Below are 15,096 nucleotides of genomic sequence, written 5' to 3'. Positions count from 1 at the left end.
GGAAATCATCTTCTCTCGTTTGGAAGAATACATTGCTTTCATCGGGCAGCCTGAGAGAAACCCAGGAACCAGACTTAGTAATTGTACTACTGCAACATTAAAGGGAAGAAGTTGGAAGGAGAGCTAGCATGGAAGCAAATTCAAGAGAATTGACCTTTTGGAAATATGAATTTGTTTACAGTTTAGTTAGAAAGTCTTTACATTTCACACACACACAGTCTGAATGAATTAAATTTCAGTCATGTAATAAAGCATAATGTGGTAGAAAGAGTGCTGGTAGTCCGGAATCACACTTGGAAGTCTTTGTTTTTTATTAACCATGTAACTTAGGGGAAATCACACAACTGCTATTTGGGACATCGGTTTTCTCATCTCTGATACAAAGGGGTTGGACTAGATGTGATTTATATTCTTTGATTATTCAATTCATATTTTTGTTCAGATTGTGAAATTAGACATTTTAGTGAATATTTCAGGCAGCAGATAAAGTTATTGCTGTAGAAGTAAAGATTTGCCAAATACACAGAATAAATATTGAATCTTTGGTATAATTTAGGAAATTATTCTATTTTTTAGCTGGGACCTTTTTTAATGTGTATTTTTATGGTGGTAGCTTTGTCAATAGTGTTGCTAGGACCCTGACATCTGGAATACATTTCTTAGGATAAAAAGTGTTGGTAAACTTATTTCTAAATAATTAGGTGTTCTTTTGTGCTGACTTCTTTCAAGGATACATTGTACATGTTACTCTAGTAGACTGTTTTAGTTGACTCCAGTTTTTAAAATTTATAACTAAATGTGGACAAATTGATATGGGAGATTAGAGTATAGACTCTCTGTTCCTTGTTAGAAAATGGTTATATAGAAATTCTTCTTACGTGACTTCTTTTCAGCAAAAGGTTGCTAATGTAGACTTTTTATGCTTGTAGCAGATGTGGAGTCTGCAGTTTTAGATCTCTATCCAGTATCATTAAAGCATATTATGAATAATTACAGGGTAAATTTTGCATCTTATATTAAAATGCTGAAGCATTCAATTATATATGTGCTTAAAGTTTAATTACGACACAGTAGATGAATACATTTGCAGTATAACTACTAATTCAAGTTTGTGGTTAGTGACTACCTTTGGTGTATATTATTGCATGTTTCAGTGATTCCATCTAGTTAATTTTAATTAATAAAAATTTTTTTAGGTAGTATCTGGTTTCCCAAATAAATTTTATATAGCTGATAATGCTTTACATATTTATGACTCTTGTTTTCAAAATGTACTTGAACTTACAATTATAAAGCTCATATTTTTCAGTATGCCTTCTCTAACGGATTTATACTGATTAAGTACTAATATGGAAATCCTCACTTTCAGAAATGAATTGTATATAACAGGAGTGTTAGTTTCACCAAACATTGAATTTAAAGTGGGATGTTATAAGACAAAATTGGCCTCTTAAAAACATCCCCAATATCTTCTTTCCAAATCTGTTCATTCTTCTAACTTTTTTTCATTAAATTTTTCAGTAAACAGTAAGCTTTTTTCATTAAACAATTCAGTAAACTGACTTCATTATTTCAGACAGTGGAATCTTATTCAAAACCTTAATTAATTTTTTACTTCATTTTTTCTTACCTCTCTGATCTGTTCAGCTATTATCTCCCTCCTAAACCCTTTTCCTCCTCTCAGTACCATCAACCTAAAGAATCTCGTTTTTCTCTCCTTTTTATATTCCCAGCTATTACAGTAATTCTCTGACTAGTCTTTTCAGGATCAGTCACTCCTTCACTTTATCATTGTTGCCAGGCTTATTTCCCTGCTGAGTTGGGTAAAGTGCTTTTATAAATATCAAAATGCACTGTGAATGTAACCTCTTCCATCTTGCCTTCATCTGCTTCTCCCCTTTTAATTATATGATTAGCACTTAAACAATTTGGAAACCAAATCAAGTGGGGTTGACTGCCAATGTATATTATTTGTCCTTGTTGATGACTAGTCTATAGAGGGTCCTATAAACAGAAGATTGTCTGAGAGGTCGTGAATTCTTTGACCATGTCAACTGAAGCAAAAGGGAAAAAAATATTCCTTCTATGTTATTTCTGCCAGAAATTCTTTAGTGGTTAGCTTGGCATTCAAGGCCTACAAGTGCCATCCAAATTTATCAGCTTTATCTCATGTCACTTCTTCTGCATACTCTAGTCATCTCTGTCCCCAGAACAAACCCTGCTCTTTCCCTGTTTCCCCAACTCTGTTTTTGCTCAGATTGTTTCCTGTGTTGGAGTAGACTCCCTTGAATTCCTCTTTTTCCTTTAAAACACAACATACAAACCTGAAGACTTCCCTGAGTCCTCCCTAGTCATTAATGACTTTTCTCCCTTCCCTAGTTTTCATGTTATACTTTATGTATCTCTAATGCATATCTCCAATACTTGCATTATTATTTTTATGTCATAAGTTTGCATATTTGTATACTCCATAAATAGAGTGATATTTTTTCTGTACTTAGGATGAGGAAACTGAGGCCTTGAGAAGTTCAGTGACTTGGCTAATGTCAGACATCCATAGCAAGGAGCACAACTGAGATGTGAACTTGGGTCCTTAGACCACAGATCCAAGGTTGTTGTCATTGTATCCTCCCTGCATTATCCACAGTGATCAAAGGTGCCCTCATGTGGTGTTCTGCACATAGGATGTAATTAATAACCATTGTTGGAACTGAATTCAGGGCAGTTATGATTTGGAGAAAATGTAGCTCTTTCACAAAAAAAGGGATACATGTAATGGAAATAAAGATGCTGGCAATCTTAAACTTGGAATACTTTACCTACCAATAATCTGGAGATACCAATAACTACTGCTTTCCTGTCTAGGGAGCTTTTATTTACTGTGAATACCATCGTGGGCCAGAATTAGCCTAGTGTTCTTTCCTTCTTAACCCCCTTCCCTCCTCTGCCATTGCTCTGTGTATTGGAATCCCCACAGGCAGGCCCTTTCCTACTGTGCTGCTGTGGCTGCTGCTAGAGCTTCCATCCAGACTCATCAGTGTACTCTTCTCCCCTCTCAACCCCATCAAAGGCCAAGGGCTGTTAGAAGCTCAGAGGTGAGCAGTCCTAGCAGGGTTTCCCCAAGGCAACTCTTAGTGCTGTTTCAGCTTTGTTTGGGCTTTTGGGTGCTATTGTGAGAACACACCCACTATTTATAACATTGTTTTAAATGGGAAAAGCATTCTGAGGTTCAAGTAAATGATTTGTACAAATGAACTTTTGGAGCAGAAGCCATTCATAAGTTAGGAACTGCTTGCTCTGTACTAGTAGGTAGAATTTATTTGATATTTGCAAGGAGGGGAGTACAACTTAATTCTGGCTTTAAGCTCACCTAAGAACAAAACCCATTCCAGAAAGATTTGCTTTTTACTCTTAAGGGAGTTTCAATGAGCTAGTTCTTAAAGGAATAGTTTTTAATTCTTTAAACGGAAATTGAACAGCATATGTTGCTTCACAGTAGCCAAAAGAAAGGTACCATTACAATGTTAATCAAATTTCTACACCGAAATCGAGTTAACTTTTTGTGCATAAAATTTTGTTATTTGATGTTTAGGAGGTATCCACTGACTTCATGAAGATAATTTTAATGAAAACTAGGAGATAATATATATCTTATTGTTGTAGCCTTTCAGTAACTTAATAAGGATGAACAATGAATTTTAAAACAATTTTTGACCACAGTTTTGCTTTATCTCATTTTTCTTATCCAATGGTCTCATGCCCTCTAAATGAGACTTTGGTTTTGTCTACTCCAAATAAACCTAAATGCTAAATAGTTTAATAACACTGAAGTCTTCTGAATAAAATAGCATTTAAAAGAACATTCTTTTTCTTTTGTAAGATCATAATTTTTGTCGTGTATAAACATTGTCTGCTGATTTACTCCCAAGTCCCATTTTTATTGTATCCTGGAGAAAAGACAGAACATTTGTAGTGAAGAATTTGATGCTGACTTTATAGCAAATCATGTAGCAAGCATGGAACCAGGAATTAACTTGTTTGGTATCATTAAATCATACTAAATCCTTTTCCAAATGGAACAACCTGCTTGAATTTTGCAGTATCTCTCGACTGGAATTTGGCATTGTCAACTAGCCCTGGTGTATTTTTTAACATCTCTTTGTGCAGGAAATAGGTCTGATTCCACAAATTCATTTTATTTTTATTTTCAGAACAGAAAAAGAGCATCATATATGAAACTGCAAATCTACTAAGTATAGTTGGTTTTTAAAAAGCACATGATCAATTCAACCTTATGCTTTCAAAGCTGTCCTGTTCGTGTTTCCTTCTGACCTTCCTTCTCTTTTTCCCGTTTGCATTTCAAAAAAATGCTTCCAATTACTCTTTTCCAATGACACTATTACTACCTTCATTCTTTTCTTCACTCCCCCACTCATGAAATAAAGAAAAAATAGTCCCTATAAAAATAAGCATAGTCAAGGAAAACAAATTCATACAGTTGCCATGTCCAAAAGCAAAATGATTGATTTTGTACCTTGAGTCTATCCTCTCTCTTTCAGGAAGAGAGTACCATGCTTGATCATTAGTTCTCTGGTGCCATGGTTGATCAATGTATTTATAAGAATTCTTAAATCTTTAAATAGTGTTTATTTACAGTACTTTAAGTGTATAATTGTTCGCCTGGTTCTGCTCACTTTCCCCTCTCTCGGTTCATACAAGTCTTCCCAGGTTTTATACAACCATCACTTTGATCATTTTTTTGTTTTTGTCTTTTTAATTTTTTGATCATTTTTTATAGCACTATGATATTCCCGTTATTCATATGCCATAATTTGTTCAACCATCCCCCCAATAGTGGGCATCTCCTTTGCTTCCTGCTTCCAGTTTTTTGTTAGAAGAAAAAGCTGTTATAAATAATTTTGCATAAATGAGTTTGTTTTCTCTTTCTTTTATCTCTTGGGAGTGGGGTAGGGGAGGGGTGGTAGACTTGGTGGTAGTATTTCTAATATCTAGAAGTTTAGTTACTTAGGAGAGTCAGAGTTCTAAATTGCTCTCCAGAATGGCTGGACTGATGGACAGTTTAGCCATATCTAATGTTAATACAACTTTTGGTGAGTCTTATTTAATTTTTAGCCTCTTCCTATGTCTTTAAAGAGCCATTGAGGACCCCCAGCATGCAAAAGAGTTAGAAGACAATTTATAATGTACATTTTTGGTAGCTGAAGAGATGGACTTACCTGGGAGTTGGCTGTGCCCCTAAAGCTGAATATAAAATTGGCTGAGATACAAAGTGATGCTTTGTAACTAATTTAATGAAGGCATGTAGACTTAAAGAGTTTTAAAATCTTCTAAGTCACTTATACTTATTTATTCTGCTAAGCCATACAGTTTACCTTTTGGATAAAGAAAGTTCTGGACAATAGATAAAAGCTGAGAAGTCAGAAGATGTTAAGAAAATGTTATAGGGAAACCTAAAGAATATCTTAACAGCATGGACTGTCTTTTTAAATGGGTGGGGTTAGGTGTGCAGTGCAAAGTGCTGGGTTTGGGCACTCAGGAAGACTTGAGTTCAAATCCAGCCTCATACACTCACTAGCTATGTGACTCTGGCTAAGTCACTTCACTTCTGCCTGCCTCAGTTTCCTTATCTGTAAAATATAGATAACAACACCTATCCTCTAGAGTTATAGTGAGAATTAAATGAGATAGTATTTGTAAAACTTTTAAGACAATATCTGATACATAGTAGCTACTACATAAGTGTTAGGTATTGTGGTGATAGTAGTAGGGGTGGTACCAATAGAAGTAAAGTGACTTGATTTAGGCCACTCAGCTAATTGAGTGCCCAACCTGGTCTAGAACTTCTAGGCTACTCAGCTCATTGGGTATCCAGCCTGGTCTAGTACCCCTAGGCCCCTTAGCTAATTTAGTGTCAAGCCTGGTCTATAACCAGGTTTGTTCCTACCCGGTCTAGTTCAATTCCTCTGCCACCTGTGTAATTAATACAGTTAGGTTACTCCCTTATATATCATCCCTAGTTTTAAAGTTCTTTCTTACTTCATTCTGTTACATTTTTGTGAAGATTGATAGCATCTTCCTGTTTCAGAGTGTCTAAGCTGAATTAAAAGTCAGTGTAAGTATTGTCATTTTGAAAAGTCAAGGAAAATGCCATGGCTTTCTTATTTATTTAAACATATCCATGAGGTGTTTGCAATCTAAACACTGGGGCGTTGTGTATTAGCTCCTGAGAACCAGAAAATAGAACTGACTAATCTGTTTTTACTTGATAAGCTGAATAAAACAAAAAAATTAATTGCTTCAGTAGTGAAATAAAAAAAATTGAAACTTAGATTTCCATCTTACAAGGAAATTAAATACACAAAGAACTTTGAAAAAATGAGATTTTAATTTTTCTTAATTGAAAACAACTGAATTGTAATTCAAATGGTGAAGGACTTTTTAATAAAACTCAAATCTTTTAATATACTATTCTGTAGATTTTGTAGTGGCATAGCTAGGTGGTGCAGTAGATAGCATGCCAAGCCTGGAGTTAGGAAGACTCCAGTTCAAATCCAACTGCAGATACTTCCTAGCTATGTGACCCTGGTCAAGTCACTAAACCCTGTGTGCCTCAATTTCCTCATTTTTAAAATGAACTGGAGAAGGAAATGGGAAAACACTCTGGTATCTTTTTTCAAGAAAACCCCAAATGGGATCACCAAGAGTCAGACCCTAGTGAAACAATTGAACAACAGATTTTGTAGTATGAAGATTTGTTTGTGTGTAGAAATGAAATTGAAACTCAATTGAATTTTAATGCATCATTGCATCTTTTAAATTTATTCTACAGTGGACTTTGTTGTAGGAAAGTCTGACCTGAGGATTATAATATAACTTCATGTATATATTTTAAAAATACATGTGTATATAAATAGTCCTTTATTTGAAACTCAGAACAACCCTGTGAGGTTTGTAGTACAAATGTTATCCACATTGTACAGGTGAAGAAATAGCCTCAGAGATATTAAATGATTCTTTTCTTTGGATAGCTTCCAAAAGAAATTTATTACTGAAGAATTTCATTCTAGTGATATCACTTGTGCACAGACTCTGACATGGACTCTGAGGATAATTTTATAATTCAATAGATGCTTGATAAATATTTAATTGAATTGAAAATATGGGTGAGTTTTGACTATTAAGAGGTATTTTACCCCTTAGTATTTTCTGAGTGACTAATACTATAATTATATTTACTTACAGCTTTTATGAAAAAGGGCTTGTGCTATAATATATTTTATGTAGATAATCATTCAGCTCTGAATAGCTTGTGAATTTATACATTTCTCCAGTTTATTAGTAGGTTAAAATTATTGCCCCTTTTGACAAACACTTTTGTTCATGTTTTCTAATGACCTTTTAAAATACTTGAGAAAAAGTTACATTTTTAGATCTATTTTCAAATCTGTAAACTCTTCAAATTTCTATCAATGAATAGCTCCATAGCTTGTTTCATTTCATTTTTAAGAGTATATCTATAACAAATATTTATGAAGCACCTAATGTATGCCAGGCACTTTGCTTGGTACTCTGTGTACAAAGGCAAAAACTAAGTAGTCCCTGCCCTCAAAATTGCATTCTATTGGTGCTGCTGGTGGGGAGGGTTTAGGAGGGAATTAAAACAGGCTAAGGAATGGTGAATCAGGGCTTCTGAGGCAGGATAATTTTGGCTCTTAATGTATAGGTCTTTTATATACATGTTCATAAAGACCACTACATATATGTCCCTCCCTATGAAAGAATTACATCTTTTTTTGATACATAACTACCCTGAAATCAGTTCAGTAAATATTACATAATGATTATGTGTAGAATACCATGCAAAGTCTTTAATCACTGTGGATGCTGTATAGTGTAATGGCATTAGAGGTAGATATGTAGATCTGGGAGTAAATAGCATAAAAATAATTAAACCCATCTGAGTTGATGGCATTGCTAAGAGTGTATAGAATGAGAAGAAGCCTCAAGAAAGATCCTTAGGGAATACCCAAAGTTAGGCATAATATGGATGATGACCCAGCAAAGGGGATTGAGAAGGAGCAGTCAGATAGGCAGGAAGAGGACCAGAGAAGCTGTGTCGCCAAAACCCCAGAGGAGAGTATTTTAGGAGGAAATGGTAGTCAACACAGTGCCATGCTACAAGCAAATCAAGAAGCAGAAGGATTGAGAAAAGGCTATTAGATTTGGCAATTAAAAGATAGTTTGTTTGTTTTTTTAAGGCAATTGGGGTTAAGTGACTTGCCCAGGGTCACACAGCTAGTAAGTGTCAAGTGTTTGGTCTGATTTTTCAAGAGACCAAAGTTTCATCTTCAATATGCATTCAAATACCTTTCCTCATTTAATGTATGTAATTTAAACTTCAGAAAAAAGCATGTTTTTACTCATTTTTTTTCCTTCATATCATAGCAAATATATTTCTTTTTCAGAAAGTCAAGCTTGTCTGTATAATGTAGTTCATGAATGTCTTGGAGAGCTGCTGAGAATTCTTCAGGCCATAATAAACAAACACCAGATCCTCAACTCAGCTAATATTAGTGCTACAGGAGTAGTTATTGCAAAACGGAAAGGTAAGAGACTCATTATTGTCTGGGAAAATGGAAAATATGCACGTTTTTGTTTTTGCTTCATGATGCAATTAATAATAATCTTCTCAGAAGACTATATAAGAAAACTGCCAGTAATACTAAATGTCTAAATAACATAATCCTTGATGTTCTTAAATACTAAAAGTATCTGCCTGAAATGAAGTAAAATGGAGGACTTTGCTCTTATAATTTAAGCTTCTTTGCATGGAAACAAACAGTAAAAATCAACTCACAGACAATCAGAGCATATTTGTTAAAGCCCCTACAGTGTGCCAGTAGGAATACAAATAAAAAAATAAAATTGTCCCAACTTTCAAGGAGCTCACATTCTAATAGGAGATACATACCCCAGGAACATTTGCAGTCTAAGTAGAAAATGAATAAATACAAATAAATTCCAAATATTTTGGAAGGGAGGGCACTGGCAGTTGGGTGGAATCAGGAAAAGCTTCTTGCGGAAGATGGTGCTTGAAGAGCCTCTTAAAGAGGCAGAAGTAAGGAAAGCTCATTCCAGCCATGGAGTATGGCCAGGGAGGAGGCACAGTGCCTGCAGGTGGACTTCATGTGTGCACCTTAGAGTGAAGGGAGAAGAGTTGATATTTGATTCTAGAGGCAAAAGGAAGTTCCTGGGGGATCTGAACCATTACACTGAAGAAAAATTACTTTGTCAACAGAATTTAGAACGGATTAGAGTGGTGAAAAACTTGGGGCAGGGATACATTAAGCATTTTAAAATTGTATGTGATTTTTTTTTTTTTTGGCTATACAATATTTTCCATTGGAAAAGATATTCTTTTGATGAAAATGCATTAAGAGCTTTGGAATTTTTAAATTATATATTATGTATCACATGTTATTAATGAAGCAAGAAACCACTGTATATAGTAGTATGTGTCAGGTAATTGACTGTGGGTACTTAAGACAGATAAAATGGAGGGTGGGGGGAGTAGAATCTTGAATATTTGTTTAATGCTCATGCAACATTCACTATTTATTGAGGTTACCTTATGTGGTTTGAAAGAGCATTATTAGGGCCTTGATAATGTCAGCTTTGTGCTATCCTACTTTGTAACTACTATAGGTTCTGACTATAAATATAATATATATAATGAATAATTTAACTTCCTTGTTGGCTGACATTATTAGTGACTTCCTGGTATCAGAAATATAGACAATTTTTTTAGGAGCTCTCATGCATATATGTGAAGCTAATATCTATGACTAAGAAGAATAATGAGTACACTTTCAGTATTTGGAATTCTGTTTTACTTTTACTACTTTATAAATGCTTGTTTGATTGCAATGCAAAGCATGCATTGGTTGAATTAGATCCTATCCCTTGAATTCAGATCTCAATAAATAAAAGTATTAACTGGATTTGGATGTTTTCCTTGACACTAGGGGTACAAAGACAAAAGAGAAATCATCCCCGCCCTTAAAGAGCTTATTAAGCCCTTAAGGAAATGTTTAGGTATAGGTAGATGTCTGGAAAATCAATACAAGATAATATTTGGAGGGTAAGTGTTGGTCACCATAATCGAAGGCATAAGATAATTTTAAATACTGTCCTTGTGAATAGAAATATAAATAGGAAGCTAATGAATTTGCTTTTTTTTAATCTTATGAACTTTAGACACATATTTATATAGTTATGGTCTGGAACACGGAAAAACCAAGCTGGTTTATGATAGGAAAAAATAATAGCTAATATATTGCTGGTGTAGATTTAAAAATTTTACCTAACCACTATATATATTTTTCAATAGGTTGTTTACAATCGCCATTAAACTTCATTTTGATAGGGCAATTTTTGTGTACAGATAACAAAATTTCCATGCTTGGAAATAGTGACTATGGTTCATTGTTATTAGTAGCTATTGTGTTTAGTCAGTATGTCCTGGGGGAAGAGTGTGCAAGTTTTAAGGTTGATGCCCATATTCCAGAAAGCAAGATGTGAAGAAAGCTGTTTCTTCCAGGCTGCTTTGTAGATAGATTTGTATCTTTGGGTATAACAGCCTTTCACATTTCTTATTTGCCCCCATGGATGTTTTCTTTGGGGTCATTGTTGCTGTTCTTTTGCCTCACTGTATGGGTTTGAAAGGCAAAGATTTCTTTAGCCTATTGAAATTTTTAAAGGCCTCATAAAGTATATTATATTTGTCAGATTTCTATTTGTCTCTGATTTAATCTTAATAGCTGATAAACTAAGAGGGTTAAATAAAATGTTAGAGAAATGGATTTACAAACTTTGACATGTTTCTTAATATATGCTTAGGATTTCATACCTAGATACGTATGTGTATATCAGTAGTAAGTAAATATATTATAACACTTATAGCTGATGCTTAACTATATTTAAAAGTTTAATTGCATAATTTGATTATATGCAGTGAATCTAAGTAATGAGTGAAAGGGGAAGGTGTTAAAAATGTTAAAAAAATACTGCTACATTTGCTTATTTACTTACTTTTTTCTTTTTTTCTTAATTTATTTTGATTTATCAATAATCACTTCCATATGCTTTTGAGCTCAAAATTTTTTCCCCCTTCCTCCCCACCACCCCACCAAGATGGCACATAATCTGATATAGGCTACATATATACATTCTTATTAAACATATTTTCAGATTAGTGATGTTGTAAGTAAGAATTAGAACCAATAGGAGGAACCAACAGAAAGAGGAAACAAAACTCAACAGAAGAAAAAAATAGCAAATATTATACTTCGATCTGCATTTAAACTCCATAGTTCTTTCTTTGGATGTGGTTAGCATTTTACATCACGAGGCCTTTGGAGGTGTCTTAGATTCTTGTATTGCTGGGAAGGGTTAAGTTTTTCAATGTTAGTCATCACACAACGTGGCTGTCATTGTGTACAACGTTCTCTTGGTTCTGCTCACTTCACTCAGCATCAGACCATACAGGTCTTTCCAGGTTTTTCTGAAGTCAACCTGTTCATCATTTCTTATAGCACAATAGTATTCCATTACATTCATATACCACAACTTTTTCAGCCATTCCCTAATTGATGGGCATCACCTCAATTTCCAATTCTTTGCCACCACAAAAAGAGCTGCTGTGAATGTTTTTGTACACGTGGGTCCTTTTCCCATTTGTATGATCTCTTTGGGATATAGCCCTAGTGGTATTGCTGGGACAAAGGGTATGCACATTTTTATAGCCCTTTGGGCATAGTTTCCAAATTGCTCTCCAAAATGGTTGGATCATTTCACAACTCCACCAACGATGCATTAGTGTTCCAATTTTCCCACATCTTCTCCAGCATTTATCATTTTCTTGTTTTGTCATGTTGATCAATCTGATAGGTGTGATGTGGTACCTCAGAGTTGTTTTGATTTGCATTTCTCTAATCAATAGTGATTTAGAGCATTTTTCATATGACTATAGATGGCTTTAATTTCTTTGTCTGAGAACTGCCTGTTCATATCCTTTGACCATTTATCAATTGGGGAATGACTTATATTTTTATAAATTTGACTTAATTCTCTATATATTTTAGAAATGAGGCCCTTATCAGAGAGACTGGTTGTAAAGATTCTTTCCCAATTTTCAACCTTCCTTCTAATCTTAGTTGCATTGACTTTGTGCAAAAACTTTTCAATTTAATGTAATCAAAGTTATTCATTTTGCTGTTCGTAATGCTGTCTATCTCCTGTTTGGTCTTGAATTCTTCTGTTCTCCATAAATCTGATGGGTAAACTATTCTTTGCTCTCCCAGTTTGCTTACAGTATCAGCCTTTATATCTAAATCATGAACCCATTTTGACTTTATTTTGGTATTTGGCATATTTTGGTATATGGTGTGAGATTTTGATCTACACCTAGTTTCTGCCATACTCTTTTCCAGTTTTCCCAGCAGTTTTTGTCAAAGAGTGGGTTCTTATCCCAGAAGCTGGGGTCTTTGGGTTTATCAAATAATAGATTACTATAGTCATTGACTACTGAGTCTTGCATATTTAGCCTATTCCATTGATCCACCACTCTGTTTCTTAGCCAGTACCAAGCAGTTTTGATAATTGATAATACAATTTAAGATCTGGAATTGCTAGGCCACCTTCTCCTGCATTTCTTTTCATTAGTTCCCTTGATATCCTGGACCTTTTGTTCTTCCAATTGAATCTTGTTATTATTTTTTCTAACTCTATAAAATAACTTTTTTGGTAGTTTGATTGGTATGGCACTGAATAAGTAAATTAGCTTAGGTAGAATTGTCATTTTTATTATATTAGCTTGGCCTACCCATGAGCAACTGATATTTTTCCAATTATTTAGATCTGACTTTAGTTGTGTGAAAAGTGTTTTGTAATTGTGTTCATACAGTTCCTGGGTTTGTTTTGGGACTCCTAAATATTTTATAATGTCTACAGTAAGTTTAAATGGAATTTCTCTTTGTATCTCTTGCTGTTAGGCTTTGTTGGTAATATATAGAAATGCCGATGATTTATGTGGGTTTATTTTATAGCCTGCAACTTTGCTAAAGCTGTTTATTGTTTCAAGTAGTTTTTTACTTGATTCTCTAGGATTCTCTAAGTATATCATCATGTCATCTGCAAAGAGTGATAGCTTTGTTTCTTCTTTGCCTATTCTATTATTTATTTATTTATAAGTGATAATGAATGGGTGTTGCCTCAGACAAACTGAAATCTGGGAAAGACCTTAGCTTAAAAAACCCAAGATCTCCCCACTGCACCTGGGATTATCTCCAGTTGTCCTGATCTGTATCTTTCCACCAGACCCAGATGGCTGTAGAGGAGAGAGTGAGGCTGGTGTCTTTACACAGCCCTGCCTCACTTAAATCAAATTCACTTGCAAGTCATGATATCACCTTTCTAATGTCATTGGTCCTCTTCAAGAATGAAGAACAAACAACACATGATAGTAATAGTATATTTCACATATGTATGTATGTACATACACTGTCAGACACACACATATCCATACATATATGTAATACTACCTATGGTCTCAAATTCAGTTTTAAAATTATTTTTGTTTTTCTTCTCCTGAGTTTGAAAAGAACTACCTAGAGTAAGTGCTTGATTTACATATTTGTTTTTCTTGTGTTAATTTACTAATGAAAAATTTCCCTATCACAACGGAATTCTTATTTGGCCTCTGACCAATAATCTCTTTTGTTTTAATTACCCACTAAAAACTTTTGTTTAGGTGCCCAGCAAAAATGTTTGTGAGAGCCTTAAGCAAAATCAAAATAATGGGAACCCATTAGTAAAATGTATGTCACTTGGATAAAAATTTGCTTTATTTCATTTCACATAAATGTTTAATTTAATAGTAATAAATTATGTTAATAGTTAATAAATTAATACCAGCTCAAAAATTCCATATGATGTTGTTTTGCTTTGGTTTTTTTTTCCTTAAATAATTTCAAGATCTCCAAAAAAAATTTGTTTGTAGGGGTCTCTTAAAAATATCTATTGACATTTAAGAACATGAAGGAAAAGCCTTTGTCATAGTTACTGAAGCATCCATGAAAATGAAGAAGAATGAAGTAAAAGACAAGGGTCAGTTCTTTTCTGTAGAATTACAGCTTAGTTTCTAGTATTCATAAAAGAGAGGGGAGAAAAATTCTGACATGATGCAGCCATAGTGTATAGTGGAAGTGGAAGTAGTGGCTGAAGATACATAAGAAATCATTTTGTTCAGGTGCTTTCTTTTATAGATGAGGAAACCAGTCCCAGGGGGTTCAGTTACCTTACCAGCTAGTGGCAGAGCTTTTACTGGAGTACAGGTGTTCTGACTTAAGTATTCTTGTTGACCTTCCTTCACACAGCATTGTGAGATAACAGAAAGAGCATTAGATTTGGGTTTGGAGGACCTGTAACCTGGATTTGAATACTGGCCCTGCTCATTATCTTTATCATCTTGGCAGATTGTAACTTTTTTAGGCCACAGCTTCCCCATCACTCAAGTGGCTTGTTAGAATCAATGACTTTCATGGTCTCTTCTACTTTTTAATAATCTATGAACTTGTCAGTGGATTTCTGAAAGCAGTGAGACAAGATATTACGATTTCTACTTTGGCTGTATTTTTGTAAGTTTTTGAAATAAGCTAAAAATAAGCTATATATAATCAATGTTGAATGCAGAAAAAAAAATCTCTGGATAATGACAGCAAAATTGGAATTTTTCAAAATTTTTATGAGTTGTTACATTTTATTTTAAAATATAATTTTCCTATAATTCTCTTTTTCTTTTTTAACTGTATTTTATTTTTCTCCCAATTATATGTAAAGACGGTTTTTAGCATCATTTTTGTAAGATTTTGAGTTCCAGATTTTTCTCCCTCTCTCTTTTCCCCTCTTCTTAAAATGGTAAACAATTTGATGTAGATTATATATGTGCATTTATGTAAAATATTTCCATATTAGTCACTGTTGTGAAAGAAGAAACAGACCAAAAGGAAAAAAAAA

General features: G+C 34.1%; 1 protein-coding gene across 6 annotated transcripts in view; it reads left to right on the top strand.

Annotated features, from left to right (window-relative positions):
- Positions 1-15,096, top strand: part of LOC114031664 (rho GTPase-activating protein 29-like) — a 125,401-nt gene that overhangs the window by 57,867 nt on the left and 52,438 nt on the right. For all 6 annotated transcript variants that reach the window (XM_027846812.1, XM_027846814.1, XM_027846813.1 and 3 more), the window contains one exon: positions 8,487-8,627. The gene's annotated coding sequence lies outside the window, so the exon portion shown is untranslated. The remainder of the gene's footprint in view (positions 1-8,486; positions 8,628-15,096) is intronic.

This window comes from Vombatus ursinus, unplaced genomic scaffold (assembly GCF_900497805.2).
Source record: "Vombatus ursinus unplaced genomic scaffold, bare-nosed wombat genome assembly UNPS02015205.1, whole genome shotgun sequence".
Taxonomy (NCBI): Eukaryota; Metazoa; Chordata; class Mammalia; order Diprotodontia; family Vombatidae; genus Vombatus; species Vombatus ursinus.
The sequence above is the reverse complement of the archived record's forward strand: the minus strand, read 5'-3'. Positions and strand labels throughout refer to the sequence as shown.